Raw genomic sequence first — 13,712 nt, forward strand, 5'->3', positions numbered from 1 at the left:
GAAAAATGACACAAAACACAAATTATACAATGCTATTAAAATATAATCACACAATATTAAAAAGGAAGAAAGTGGCAATCAATACTTTCTGGAAGTACCCTTCCCCCTGTTAGTTATGATTGCTTGAATTATATACACACTGTTTATTTCCCTGTCCTACGAATTATTAATTCTAATCAGTTGTTCACATTATACGTTTTGGAAGAAGTCATTTATTTATGTACAGAATCAGCCTTTGTACCTATCTCCATATGTCCATTGAGTTTATAATCCCTATATTTGTCACTTCACTTGATCTGGAACTTGTGTCTTGCTCCCAGTGAAGTGAGAGTTCTATTCACCATTGGTAAGAAATACAGTTTGTTCACCTGTTAGATGTTCATAAGCATCTATTCCAAGGTCTGTGTAATGGTTGATTCAGCTACAAATTGTGTTTCCAATTACAAACATTTTGGATTGAGAATTACAAGGAATGTAGGATTACAACAGCCATACATGTTATGATATGTCTGCAGTTAAAGCTACTTAAATCACCTCAGCTTCTTCCTGGAAAGTTTCAGGTGATCCGTAAAAGGGGGTTCCCAAAACACATCTTCCCTATGCAATTTTCCGCTGGAAAATTAGACATAGCTACAGCTAAAATGGCAAACACTTGCCAGAAAACTAGATATTGATCCAGAAACTGGGCTTTTTTTTAGAAGCTGTAAATCCGTTCAGTTGGTTTAGAGAATTTTAGATTTTAAAATATATGTATGTATAGAGACATAGAGCATCCATAGATTCAAGAGATCACAAGTTAAGCTATGATTGGCTGCCACCACATCAACAAAGAAATTTAGGGCTTGGGGACTAGCCAATAGCCAATATCCAAGCCAATAGCCGAGCCATGCACTGACAATTACCTCACATATTACATCAAAACTCAATGGTTATAAAAATAAATTCTAGCGAAATATGAATCTTAAGTTATACAACAAAAAATCCTACTGGGCCAATGATTAACAAGCCAAAATGAAGTCCTGATATATTACATTTCAATTTGAAAGTCACTCAGAAAGCAAAGTTATAAAAAAATGACACATTTCAAACACTGTTGAAAACAACCCACAAACTCTCTAATACCTTATAAACTAAAATAAAACAATTTCAACAAATATTTTTGGGAGAATCAGATATATGAAAATCACATTCAAACTCTGTAACCACAACTATTTCGAGGAAAATAATCCAATTAATGATAAGCAATTATCATTTGCTAGCTCTAGATGCTGGTCTGAAAATAATGGTTTCCAATGTACCAGAGATCTTTAACCCCTTCGATGCTCATGACGGAACGGTTCCGTCATGAGGCACAGTGGAGCTGTGCTGATGACGGAACCGTTCCGTCATGAAACTATAATGATAATGGAAAGGGGCGACCAACTCGGTCCCCCCGAACGTATGGCCGAGTGCCTCGATCCCCCCGGGAAGCCATTTTTGGGCGGGAGGCGCGTCTCAGCTGGTATGCCCGAAGCGGCGTAGCTGGGGCGCGCCCGTTCCCGCCCTAGAGTGGGCTGGCCTAGACACTGACGCAGCCAGCCACGCCCCCGGGGCAGGCAGGGGCGGGTATACGCCCGCCCTGAAGACGGATAAAAAGGGACGCAAGACCAGAAGACATCCTCTTGTTCTTGTGCTCTGAAGCTGCACCTCCTCGCTGCACGTGAGCTCGGGACAGAACGAAGAGCCAATTTTGAGCGTTTTAATCTTTCTTTTTGTCTTCTAGATACTTCGTCTGAAAGATGCCCAAGAAAGGCGCGAAGAGAATGTCGACTGACCAGATGGTTCGGGTCCTCATGAAGGAAATGTCCGAAATAAAGAAGCAGTTGGCGGAGCGAGACGGAGAGGAGGGATCGGGGCGTCCACCGGCCGGAGGGAGGCCAAAGAGGCCGAGAAGGGGGCCGGTCGGGGGAGACGTCCCGGTTCCCTGTTCCCCGCTCGAGGCGCCAGCCCCGGTACCGGCCCCGGTACCGAAGGAAGGGAATCCGATTCCCGTCATAGTCACCCCGACATCCGCTGGGGATATGCCTCCCGAGTTGGCGGCACAGTTAGCAGCGTGGTTGGGGGACAGTAGCGAGGGCGCCACGGCTGCCGAAGCGCAAGCACTCATGAAACAGTTGCGCGAGAAACGTGATACAGCCAAGGTGCCCGTGCCGGATGCGGTGATAGACAAGCCACGAGGGGCGGAAGCAGCGTTCGGTGCAGGTAAGCGGCCATTGCCGATCGCGAGGGATGAGTCAACACCCTCTCGTAGAGAAAAATTGGGGCAGCATGTTCCTTTGGCAATAAAGGAAAAGATTTGGGCTGGGGAATATGTAAACATTTTCTCCTTGCTTGTTGATCATTATGAGGTTGAAACTGTTAAGAGTCAAAAGGATCTGATGCATCCAAGTGTTTGGCGCGCAAAAATGGCCGCCTTTAAAGTGAATGAGAATATTGGCAACTGGGGCAATGCATGGGGAATTTTTACGTCAATTTTGGGGGAACGTAGGCCTGAATTGCTCCCTGAGTTTCCAGTATATCAGTCACGAATTATGGGGTACTCGACATCGCACCAAGGTAACCAATGGTTCTGTTATGACAACCTTTTCAGGAAAGCAATGGAGCATAACGAAAGTTTAACCTGGGACTGTTATGATTCTTTGACTTGGGATAAAATGAAAGAGTCAGGGATGTTGAAAATGCCGTTGGTGGGGAGTACTGTTGGTGAGTCCTCCCGCCAATATGGGGGGACGCCCTTTCGGTCGGGCACGGGTACTGACGATTATCCGAGACCCGCCGGCAATACAGGGAAGAGGGGTTTCTGTTTCAATTTCAACAAAGGTAAATGTACTAGGCCCCCGGGATCTTGTAAATTCAAGCATGAATGTAGTGGTTGCGGGCACCCCATCCTGAGTCCTCGTGCAGAGCCAAAACGGGTGAAAATGGGGGTAGAGGAGGCGCCAAACAGGTCTAATGTAGTCCGAGGGGCGCCTTTACCAACCCCGATTGATACCTTGGCGATGATTCCCTGGCTCAGCGAATACCCAGATCGTACTTCTGCTGGGGTGCTGCGAAACGGTTTTTCATATGGTTTCCGCATCCCGGTGGGGGACTTTCAGGGTGTCGGGACGTGCAAAAACCAACTTTCCGTCTTGCAGCATACGACTGTAGTACAGGATAAGATCCGGAAAGAGGTTATCCGAGGTCGGGTTGCCGGCCCGTTTAGTGTTCCCCCGGTACAGAATTTTGTCTGTTCTCCTTTAGGGGTGGTCCCCAAGAAGGACCCAGGTGAGTTTCGATTGATCCACAATTTATCAGCTCCTCATGGCCTTTCTGTGAACGATGCAATTGATCCAGAGGTATGTTCGGTGCGGTACTCATCATTTGATGAGGCCGTAGCCATTTTGAATCGCCTGGGGCCCGGGACGCTGATGGCGAAATCAGATATCGAGTCAGCGTTCCGTTTGCTCCCGGTATACCCGGACGACCAACGTCTTCTGGGATTCATGTTTCAAGGTTCGTATTACATGGATAGGTGTATGCCGATGGGGTGCTCTATATCTTGTGCATATTTCGAGAAATTCAGTAGTTTTCTACAATGGGTTTACACGAAGGAAACGGGTTTTCGAAATGTGATGCATTACCTTGATGACTTTCTGTTCCTTGGGGCCGCCGGGGATGACGAATGTGCCCGGGCCTTGACTGAATTTTGTGTATTAATGGATCGATTTGGCGTGCCATTGGCACCAGGTAAAACTGTGGGTCCCACGACTTGCCTCGAGTTTCTGGGGATCGAGTTGGACTCTAGTGAGGGTTGTTTTCGTTTACCAGCTGCCAAAGTGTCGAAATTCAGGGCAGCCCTGCAAATATGTATAAATGCATCTAAAGTTACGCTGCATCAATTGCAGCAATTGGTGGGGCAGTTGAACTTTGCTCTAAGGGTGATCCCGATGGCCCGCCCCTTTTCCCGGTCAATTGCCCAGGCGATGGTCGGCCTAAAAGAGGGTCATCATCGCACGAGACTATCGGCTGAGGTCCGCCAAGACATGCGTATTTGGTTAGCATTTTTGGCGGATTTCAATGGTCGAGTCGTATGGAACAAACCGGCCTTGTCCTCTGAAGAGCTTGGTCTATGGACGGATTCAGCGGGAAGCATGGGCTTTGGCGCCATCTTCGGCACAAAATGGTCGGCACAAAGGTGGCCAACATGGTGGCATGAAGAAGGGCTGACGAGTAATATTGCTTTCCTTGAACTGTTTCCCATTTTGGTGGCCCTCAGAACCTGGCCCGATGGATTCAAAAATCACTCTGTCATATTTTGGTCTGACAATATGACCGTTGTAGAATGCATCAATAGTCAGGCAGCACGTTGTAAAATGATTTTAAGGCTGCTTAAAGAAATTGTCTTACTGTGTATGCAACTGAATGTGGTATTCAGAGCGAAACATGTCCCAGGGGTGATGAATCAGGCGGCTGATGCACTGTCTCGTTTTCAAATGCAGGCTTTCTCGGGTTTCCTTCCCTCAGCGGACCCAGAGCCGGCACCCTTTCCCAAAGCTCTCTGGTCTCTCGGTGCCCCGAACTTCGTTACCTCGTGGGAGAGAGTCTAGCACCAAGGACGAGGAAGGCATACGAAGGGGCGTTTCGGGCTTATTTAGCCTTTTTGGGGACGGAGAGAGGGGGGCTTTGGGGGCATGAGGATTGGGTAGTACATTTTCTGATGTCCTTGCGTAGGGCTGGGAAGTCGGTGGCTACAGCCCAGAGGCATCGTGCTGCCATTTCCTTTGTTGCCAGGGCCCATAATATCCAGGACCCGACAGCGTCTTTTGTGGTACAGAAAGCGCTGCGTGGGTGGCAACGCCTTGAGGGTCGCAGAGTAGACGAGAGGCGCCCGATAGGTCTGGATAGGTTGTCCCAGTTGCTGGCCACACTCCCCGCCACATGCTCGTCTCAGTTCGAGGCCTGTTTGTTCCGAGCTGCTTTTACGCTTGCATTTCACGGGGCGATGAGGATAAGTGAGCTGGTGGCAAGGAACAAGCGGGATGTGGCGGGGGGTTTGTGCCGGGAACACGTTCAGATCAGGGGTGAGACGGTGACTGTATCCTTTGTCAGGTCCAAAACCGATCAAGATGGGATAGGGGACTGCATAGTCATTCGCAGGATTCCAGGGTCCTCCATGTGTCCGGTAAAGTGTTTAGAAGACTACCTAGCACGAAGGGTGGCATCATGGGGGGGGACATTGTTGAGACACGCGGACGCCACCCCACTGACGAGATTTCAGTTTCAGCGGGTGCTTGCGATGTCAATTACCGCAGCGGGCTTGGACCCGGGCGAGTTTGGGACCCATTCCTTTCGGATAGGGGCTGCCACTGAAGCTACAGCCAGGGGTCTTAATGTGGAACAAGTAAAACGAGTGGGGCGTTGGTCCTCCAATTGTTATAAGAGGTATGTGCGGTTGCACATGTTGTGAAGCTGTAATAATGTACTCACGCTTCTTGTCTTTGTTTGGTTTTCAGTTACGCAAGCCTTCGAGGCGGGGCGGACTATGCAGTCGACCCAGCACCAGGCCAGCGGTCAGACATCACCGGCTGTGAGAAAAGAGGTGTGGGTCGTGGGCCACTCATACGTGAGGCGTGCCGCAGACGTATTCGAAGCAGGTGACATGATTCACGTAGCTGGGGAATACGGGTACAGAATGTCCTTCTACGGAAGGGGCGGTCTCTGTATTGACCAGTTTCAGGCATTCTTTGAGGGTTTGTTAGGGCGGACGAGGTCACCGCCGTCTATAGTCATAGTACATTTAGGGGGCAATGATTTGGTCACCACCGGTAGACGACTTCTCCTAGAGGCAATGCTTTCCACTGTAAGTTGGTTGGCAAGGAAAGTTCCGGGGTGCATAATTGCGTGGTCTCATATGATCCCACGAAAAGTGTGGCGGGGGGCTGTTTCGATTCGTGCTTTGAACCATTCGGTTAGAAAACTTAATAACAAAGTGAGTAGGTTGTTCCGTTCCAAGACATTGCATTCTATCTCGCACGGTTGTATTAATGATGACAGTATGTATTTAGGGGATGGTGTGCATTTGTCTCGGGTGGGAAATGAGTTACTCATAGGAGACTTCTTAGCATGGTTAAAAACGTTGAAACATGACCTTTAGGTAGGACTTTTGTGGGGGGCCCGGATAGCCGGTCAACTATCCGGGCCTGTGGCGGTAAGGTCATGATCGGTGAGCACTAATTAGTAGATCCCTATGAGTGGGCGTCACCCAACACGGATGGGAGCGCTCGGGAGAGGTGGCCATTGGCCCCTCAATGGGGAGGCGGTCCCTTCTAAGGATGGGTCGCCGGAAGTAAAGGAAAGGCGGTCAAGGCCCCTTCCTTTGTAGGAGGGGTTACAGCCCCCTCCTGGGGAATTTCCCGGGGCCAGTGACATCTGCGACGGCAGATGCGGTAAGTTGTGTGGGGTTGGGATAAGGTCTACGATACCTTCTAGATACCTCACACGAGTATTCGAACGACCTTTAACTGGCGTCGAGTCTTTAGGTGCCCCCGTCAAGTCAAGGGAAATTGGTAGTAGTTGCACTTGAGGTACGCCTCCGTGCTGTCGCCCATCCCAAGTGGGAGGGGTAAGTCTGGTTAGGGATCTTGACACCGGTTATGACCTTGCCGTTGGCCCTTAAACGTTAGGTTGTACAATTTCAATATGTCAAGAAAATGTTTTGAAGGATGCTAGTTCGGCTAGGAGAACCTCTGTATTAGAGAATCTGTTAAGGTTAGCCAAACATCGCAATATGGTAATGAAATTGTACATAACATGAAACGTTTAATGTTTTAAATTTTGTTTTAATAAATACGGCCGGGATGGTCACTCCATCCCACTTCCAAAAACTTCAAGAACTGTTTCCGGTTTCCCTCCTTTCGGGGATTGTGTTGAGAGGGGGTGGCGGGTATCTCTGCCATATGGAAAGGGGCGACCAACTCGGTCCCCCCGAACGTATGGCCGAGTGCCTCGATCCCCCCGGGAAGCCATTTTTGGGCGGGAGGCGCGTCTCAGCTGGTATGCCCGAAGCGGCGTAGCTGGGGCGCGCCCGTTCCCGCCCTAGAGTGGGCTGGCCTAGACACTGACGCAGCCAGCCACGCCCCCGGGGCAGGCAGGGGCGGGTATACGCCCGCCCTGAAGACGGATAAAAAGGGACGCAAGACCAGAAGACATCCTCTTGTTCTTGTGCTCTGAAGCTGCACCTCCTCGCTGCACGTGAGCTCGGGACAGAACGAAGAGCCAATTTTGACCCACCCACCAGCCCCTGAAGACAGCCAGTTGTTTATAATAAAGTTGATTAATTTTGCTTCTGTTTTCGTTTACAGGTTGTAGTGTCATGTTGATGTTGAGTTAATAAAGAATGGTCGGTTTGAGTACGTTTTGCCATTAAAGAGATTCAGATTTAGTGTTGAATTTTATGCATGCTCTTTCGGTCATAGTGGCCAATGTATTCTTAGGTTTAGTTAGCACTGTCGTATTTATTTTTGGTAGGCGGTAAGGTCATGATCGGTGAGCACTAATTAGTAGATCCCTATGAGTGGGCGTCACCCAACACGGATGGGAGCGCTCGGGAGAGGTGGCCATTGGCCCCTCAATGGGGAGGCGGTCCCTTCTAAGGATGGGTCGCCGGAAGTAAAGGAAAGGCGGTCAAGGCCCCTTCCTTTGTAGGAGGGGTTACAGCCCCCTCCTGGGGAATTTCCCGGGGCCAGTGACATCTGCGACGGCAGATGCGGTAAGTTGTGTGGGGTTGGGATAAGGTCTACGATACCTTCTAGATACCTCACACGAGTATTCGAACGACCTTTAACTGGCGTCGAGTCTTTAGGTGCCCCCGTCAAGTCAAGGGAAATTGGTAGTAGTTGCACTTGAGGTACGCCTCCGTGCTGTCGCCCATCCCAAGTGGGAGGGGTAAGTCTGGTTAGGGATCTTGACACCGGTTATGACCTTGCCGTTGGCCCTTAAACGTTAGGTTGTACAATTTCAATATGTCAAGAAAATGTTTTGAAGGATGCTAGTTCGGCTAGGAGAACCTCTGTATTAGAGAATCTGTTAAGGTTAGCCAAACATCGCAATATGGTAATGAAATTGTACATAACATGAAACGTTTAATGTTTTAAATTTTGTTTTAATAAATACGGCCGGGATGGTCACTCCATCCCACTTCCAAAAACTTCAAGAACTGTTTCCGGTTTTCCTCCTTTCGGGGATTGTGTTGAGAGGGGGTGGCGGGTATCTCGGCCATATGATTTTTCAGCACAGGAGGGGAATATGTGTAGCAGCGATGAGGTTAAATCACACAAGTACAAGAAAAACGGTGCCACATTAGTTGTATTGTTAATGGCAGTGTTTATTAACGTTCCTTTCAGAGATGGAGTGCCCATGAAAGAGCTGAAATTACATTGGGTCTTCCCCTGATCAAAAATTCAGAATTGGACCCAGTCATCGCGTTTTCTATCAGCACTTTAGCATTGTCTTTCTAGCAATGGGAGGAACAACAATCTGCTCTGGTTATGTATAGGAAACCTATTAAAATGTGCTGATTAGAGAAAACTTACAATTGATACTTTTTGACCTGTCCACAGTATATATTACTACAGAGCTCCTCGTGATAAAAGAACAGTTCATGTAGGTGTTGGAGTTCGATCCATCAGACGCACTTTGTGATCATTCCCAACTGTCTCAAAACTTGTATGAAACATAACAGTAACAGAACTTTTTTTTCCCAGGTTAACTTGTAAATTCCATTGCAATGGAGTTCCAGGAGTAAAAGTAAGGTTAATTCTAAAGCAGCAGGAAGCAGTCTTTAAAATGTTTTATGAGAACAATCATTTGTACATATAGACTAGGAATTTACTCAGTGGCCAAGTCCTGAAAAATGTAAAATTGTTTGGAGATTTACATTGGTGCCTGAACATATGCTTTTCTCAATTATAAGTTTTTCCATAAGTGTACCTAGAAAGCAGAACCAGGGGCAGATTTCCAGGCATAACACTGGGAATGTTATGTGGTATATCCTGTGGCAGTGGCAGCTGGTGAATTTAAAAAGTGGTGAGGCATGAAAAAGATTTTGACTGAGCAGACAGTAAAGAGCATGATTTAAATTCCCAAGCGAAATATAGGGTGCACATCACAACAGACTTCCTTTTTAGTTTACTAATCACATTTTTATCAGATGGGGTTTATATCTCTAAGTCGGAGGCGATGTGGACTTGTGGCTACAAGTTCAAGTTCAAGTTCCAAAACTTGTATAGCGCACTACTCACCCAGAGGGTCTCAAGGCGCTTGAGGGAGGGTAGTGATTTACTTATCGAATATCCAGGTTTTTAGTTGCTTTCTGAAAGAGAGGTGGTTCTGAGTGAGGCGGAGGTGGGTGGGGAGAGAATTCCAGGTTTTAGCCGCTAAGTAGGAGAAGGATCTTCCCCCCATGGTGGATCTGTGGATGCACAGAATAGTGGTGAGGGCTTGATTGGATGATCGTAGTTGGCGGGAGGGGGTGTAGAAGGATAGACGCGTGTTGAGGCATTCCGGTCCCAGGTCATAGAGGGATTTGTGTGCGTGGGTGAGGAGACGGAACATTATTCTCTTGTTGATAGGGAGCCAATGGAGGTCTTTCAGGTGGTCGGAGATGTGAGCATGCCGAGGGATGTTTAAGATGAGTCTGGCCGAGGCGTTTTGGATGCATTGGAGTATTTTCTGTAGTTTGGCTGTGGTTCCGGCGTAAAGGGTGTTGCCGTAATTCAATCGGCTTGTGACCAGTGCGTGGGTGACTGTCTTTCTTGTTTCGGGGGGATCCAACGGAAGATCTTTTTGAGCATTCGTAGGATGTTGAAGCAGGATGATGAGACGGCGTTGACTTGTCTGGTCATCGAGAGGGAGTAGTCCAGGATGAAGCCCAGGTTACGTGTTAGAAATGGGATCCCTGGCTGGCCAGGGCTTGCGCCAAAGTCAGTCAGAGATCACCACTCATAAGTCAGGGCAAGGGAGTTACACGCCAAGATAACCCCTGCTCCCCCTCTAGGTAACGTGGCGCGAGCAGCAAGGCTAAACTTGGAGGCAATATGAGTTAAGTATTTGCGCACGCACCCCAGCAACAACACCCAAGGCCCACCACAAAGGAAACTCCACACAAGGTTATATATAAAAATAGCCTTTGTATTATACCAAAACACATTAGATAAACAATGCAGAATCAGGAAGCAGTTTTGAATCCCAGCAAATCTCCTTGTGCCAAAGAATGTAATGTAGTCTGTGTCTTTTGTGAAGCGCCTTTGTGTCCTTAGGCAAAGTTCGCTCTATGTAATCTGCCAAAAACAAAATGTGAAGTCTACCTTTCACCAATGCTCCAATGTCACCCTCCAAGGACCAAGGCCAACGCACTAACATTTGATGTCAGAAAGGGATATGCATCACAGAGAATTAAAAAATATCTGTGAGGATAAATAGTTTAACGGATTGTAACATAGCAGCAAATCAAATACCAATAAGACTAAAACTCTTCAAAAAAGCAAATTCAAATTGAACTAAACATTTTTGCTTTCCCAACACAACGCTCATAAATATACCGTACAGTTTTTAAAAGATGGTTTAGAAAAAAATGCATGTGAAATGATAAAATATTTATACTTTTCATGCATCAGGTGGTAATTAACAGTAACAGTCACATTTATGAGGCGTATTTTTAGGCAAGGCTATTGTTCATTCTAGAAAAAATGTGTTTCTTCATGAACTTTATCATCTTTTTGAAGTATGGTCTAAGCAGCGAAACGGCGTTTATTTTATTTATTTAAAGTTGCTTTTGCTCAGATGGCAGTCTCTTCTTGACAATTCTGTTGACCACTTGCTTCGATGTTGCTTCACAGGTGTTTTATCTGTGGGTACAGCCACTAAAGGGAGGAAATGTCCACTGAAAGAATGAGCCACGAAAGCAGACATTTCAGAACCCAGTGACAAGGTCATATCTCTCTACACTCTTGCTTGTTCTCAGACCTGCCGATGAACAAGTCACTGACTCAAACATATACTGTTCTTAAGAAAGTTTCTGTTTTTTTTAACATAATCTTTGATGAGAAAATTATGTACAATCACACGCATACAAACATTCATACACAATCACATACACTGGCGAACGCTCACAGACACATAACATAACATAACATGTATCTGTAAAGTGCATGTTCACCAAGAGGGGTTTCTTGGTGCTGAATAACAGATGTTTATTCTCACCCAACTCAATGGTACTCATTTTATCGACCTCAGAAGGATGAAAGATTGAGTGGAGCCGCTGGGATTTGAACATGTGGCCATGAGGTCGAACACAGGCCCCTACATTCTCCACTAAGCCACCAGAACTGGCTCATACATAAATAAACTTAAAAATGTTGTCACTTAAACACATGAGCTGGAAACTTACTTGGGACATGATTTGACATGCTGCACTGCCTAAGGTTACTGCGGCATGTCAGATATGTAATACTCCTACGACACGATGGGCTGTAACAGCCCACGACTGCCACATGCGGAATACAGCCCAGGGGACACCTCTTCTGGTGCAAGGTGATATTGCACGTTTTACATGTAAGCAAATGATCAGTAGGTCGTTTGTTTTCATTCAAAAGCCGAAACATGTAGTCAGTAAAATGTAGAGTGAGGCATGATATTTGGAAAGTCACCACCCCATGCTCCCTATGGTGCAAATCAGGAATATCGATGGGGAAATATCGTGGAACAAAAATATCGCAGCAGAAATATCGTTTGGAAGAAATATCGCCAACAAAAATATAGATGACAAGAATATCGACTGCGAGGTAAGTAATATCGATTACAAAAATATTGTTGTAATAAATATAGTTTACAAAAATATAGTTTACTAAAATATGGATTTTTTTAATAATGGTATGTAATTTAGTGTTTTTAATAGGAATTGTTTGTCATTTTATTATATGTGTTAGAATTTTTCTACCTATTAATTTATTTTAAGTTTAAGTTTGCGTTATTAGTTCCGTAGCAGGTTTTTGGTTTATAGGGGAATAGGGAGGGAAGTAATTCAAGTACGAAAAATTTATTTATTAATTAATGTGTTAATTTGTTAATTAATTATAGTTTATTAATTAGTTGGTAATTCATTTCAATAAGTTAATTAATAATTAAGTATGTTAATTGTTTAATTTATTTTAGGTGTGTGTTGTCGTGTTTCGATATATAAATGGTGTGAAGGGTGGTAAGTAATTAATTGTTTAATTAATAAATAATAACACATTAATTTCTAATAATTATTTAGTAATTATTAATTGTAATTGTGTAAATAATTTTAGGTGTGTGTTGTGTATATATGTGTAAATGGTGTGAAAGCTGGTAAGTAATTAATTGTTTAATTAATAAATAATAAAAAATAATTTTAAATAATTAAATAGTAATTATTAATTGTAATTGTGTAATTAATTTTAGGTGTGTGTTGTGGTGTTTATATGTGTAAATGGTGTGAAAGCCGGTAAGTAATTAATTGTTTAATTAATAAATAATAAAAAATTAATGTTCAATAATTAATTAGTAAATATTAAATGTAATTGTGTAATTCATTTTAGGTATTTGTTGTGGATTGTATAGTGCTAAATGATAATTTTTCTATCTTTGTTAATATTAATATATTTATGTTTATATATTATGTTAAAAGTAGAAATACAATTTATTGAAAATGTTGATATTTTTATTTTTTATTGTTTTGGGATTCTGCGCTTTCCCTACTGTTGCACTCACTGGAGTGGGAATAGTAATTTTTACCCCTCCGCTATCCTGCGCATTCCCTACTGTTGCACTCATTAGAGTGGGAATAGTAATTTTTACCCCCACGCTATCCTGTGCTTTCCCTACTTTTTCACTCATTGGAGTGGGAATAGTAATTTTTACCCCACACGCTATCGAGGGCTTTCCCTACTGTTGCACTCTCTGGAGTGGGAAGAGTAAATGTTACCCCTACGCTATCCAGCGCTTTCCCTACTGTTGCACTCACTGGAGTGGGAGATGTATTTTTTACCCCTAAACTATCCAGCGCTTTCCCTACTGTTGCACTCTCTGGAGTGGGAAGAGTAAATTTTACCCCTACGCTATCCAGAGCTTTCCCTACTGTTGCACTCTCTGGAGTGGGAATAGTGATTGTTACCCCTACGCTATCCAGCGCTTTCCCTACTGTTGCACTCACTGTTTTTATTTTGTTATTAAATGTATGTATTTTTTTAAATAGTTTAATGAGTTGATTAAATATAGAATATATTACATTTTTTCATCTATATTTTTACTTATTTATATATTTTTTTTATATATAATAATAAAGTTTATAAATTAAATAAAGATAATAGTTAATAAAATGTATTTAAGTTAATATATGTGTATGTACACTTTTTTGTGATTATATAATTTAAATGTAGTTTATTTGTTAGAATTAGTTAAAATATATATTGCAATTAATTTAATTTGTTAATAATAATAATATTAATATTTAATTAATTTAATTTAAGTTATGTTATTTTTTAAAGTTGATATTTTTTACATCTATATTTTTGAGTCGATATTACTGCACTTACCTTTTTAAGTCTAGGGAGGTGATATTTTTGTTATCGATATTTTTACATCGATATTTATTTCATCTATATTTTTGATAT

This window comes from Lissotriton vulgaris, chromosome 1_1 (genome assembly GCF_964263255.1).
Source record: "Lissotriton vulgaris chromosome 1_1, aLisVul1.2, whole genome shotgun sequence".
In the NCBI taxonomy this organism is placed as follows: domain Eukaryota; kingdom Metazoa; phylum Chordata; class Amphibia; order Caudata; family Salamandridae; genus Lissotriton; species Lissotriton vulgaris.